Source organism: Brachycentrus maculatus, unplaced genomic scaffold (genome assembly GCF_059751285.1).
Source record: "Brachycentrus maculatus isolate JH-2025_06_01 unplaced genomic scaffold, ASM5975128v1 h1tg002190l, whole genome shotgun sequence".
NCBI classification, from domain to species: domain Eukaryota; kingdom Metazoa; phylum Arthropoda; class Insecta; order Trichoptera; family Brachycentridae; genus Brachycentrus; species Brachycentrus maculatus.
This window is the reverse complement of record NW_028282698.1, coordinates 2,326-4,544: the sequence shown is the minus strand read 5'-3', so window position 1 is coordinate 4,544 and position 2,219 is coordinate 2,326. Positions and strand designations below refer to the sequence as shown.

The 2,219-nt window shown below is 42.7% G+C and overlaps 1 pseudogene; it reads left to right on the top strand.

Moving 5' to 3' along the window:
- The first annotated feature begins 687 nt into the window (after positions 1-687).
- Positions 688-1,831, top strand: LOC148298336 (uncharacterized; annotated as a pseudogene).
- Positions 1,832-2,219: the final 388 nt, after the last annotated feature.

Sequence of the window (2,219 nt, the reverse complement as noted above, 5' to 3'; positions counted from 1 at the left end):
ATGCCAAGGGGTTGGGGTTGGGGTTGGGGTTGGGGTTGGGGTTGGGGTTGGGGTTGGGGTTGGGGTTGGGATATGCCTATTGCATCCGTGTTATTTTATTGTATTGGTAATTTGCCGATTTATGTAATGGACTGACCAAATTTAAAAATATTTAAATAATATAGTAGAGACGATGTCCAACCTTGGGGTTGGGGTTGGGGTTGGGGTTGGGGTTGGGGTTGGGGTTGGGGTTGGGGTTGGGATTAATGCTTCGATGGGGCTTCAGGATGTAATGAAATCGAACTTGGGTCCCAAGGGAACTCTGAAAATGTATCAAGCTTATTTAAATTTAGGCTCGTCGGTGGCGCAGGGCAGATTAAACTCACAAAAGATGGCAGTGTTCTCCTCAACGAAATGCAAATTCAGCACCCCACTGCAGGCATGATAGCCCGTTCAGCAACCGCCCAAGATGACATTTCAGGAGATGGGACCACATCGAACGTGCTTTTAGTTGGGGAACTCATGAAGCAGGCACAAAGGCTGATTCAGGAGCAAGTTCACCCAAGGGTTATTGTTGAGGGATACGAGCTCGCTCGAAAAGAATCTTTGAAGTACTTAGACCAATTTAAAATAAATCTTGAATCAATTGACAAGTCATTGCTCACAAGTGTTGCCAAAACAGCCCTATGTACCAAACTTCAGCCCGATATGGCAAACCAGCTAGTGGATATCGTCGTTGAGGCCGTCGAGATAGTTAAAATTGAAGATAAGCCAATCGACTTGCACATGGTTGAGATTATGCATATGGTCCATCGATTGTCTAGCGATACACGACTGGTGAAGGGGCTTGTGCTTGACCATGGATGCAGAAACCCAGACATGCCGAAGAGTTTAGACAACTGTTACATTCTAACCTGCAATGTTTCTCTCGAGTACGAAAAGACTGAAGTCAACTCCCAATTCTTCTTCTCGAATGCAGTTGACCGAGATAAAATGGTGCAAAACGAAAGGCGGTTCACCGATGAAAAATGCCAGAAGATTATCGACTTCAAGAAGAAGTTTTGTGATGGAACCGACAAGGGATTCGTCGTCATCAACGAAAAAGGCATTGATCCGATTTGTCTCGAGAGATTTGCCAAGGAAGGGATGATGGCTTTAAGGAGAGCTAAAAGAAGAAACATGGAGAGAATTGTTTTAGCGTGCGGGGGATCTGCTGTTAACTCTATTGAAGAACTCACCGAGGGTGATCTGGTATTACTTATCATTATCATAGGGATTTGCAGGCTCAGTCTCCGAAGCAGTCTTGGGCGAATAAAAGTATACTTTTATCGAAGGAGTAAAGAATCCGAAAAGCTGCACCATTCTCATTAAAGGCCCCAATGAGCACACTATATCTATGCTAAAGGAAGCAACAAGGGATGGATTAAGAGCTGTCAAAAACGTTTACGATGATAAATCGGTGATTCCAGGGGCAGGCTCATTCGAAATCGCCTGCAATACCCATCTGACAGAATTCTGTAAAGATGTGCAGGGCAAGGCTAAACTTGGTATTCAGGCCTTCGCTGAATCTTTATTAGTGATCCCGAAGACCTTAGCGGAAAACAGTGGATACGATATTCAGGAGGCAATAATCTTATTAAAAGATGAACACTACAAACTGAAAGTACCTGTCGGCCTGAATTTACAAGCTCTTGGCACAGTTTCTCCCGTGAAAGAGCAGATATTCGACAACTATTGCGCCAAAAAACAATGGCTCAATCTTGCCCCCACACTCGCCGAGCAACTGCTGCTGGTCGATGAAATCATGAGAGCTGGCAAAGGCATGAGCGGAGGGAGCAGACTCGATAGTTGATGCGTCTATGATACCCATATTTAGTCAAGTTGTTTGCAAACTATTTCATCTCTTTTTTCATTGTCAGCTTTAATGTCAAAAATTAATTACATAGATAAAGACATATATGTAGTGTCATAGATGAAGGTATTGAATACCGAAAATAATATGCTTATAATATCATAAAATTTGCTTTCCAAAACATCGCACCTCGTTGTCTAACCCGTTTATATGGAATCTACGGGCAGTGTAATCATTTACTTTAATTTGTCGTCGGAAGTGCATTTAGATGCTATTCTTTCTGTTTTTATGGTTATGGGTCGTATTCGGGAAAAAGCATGCTGTTCGATTTCTTATTTTCATTGGATCAACTTCCAGCAAATTATTCATCCCTCTCAACCCTTTTATA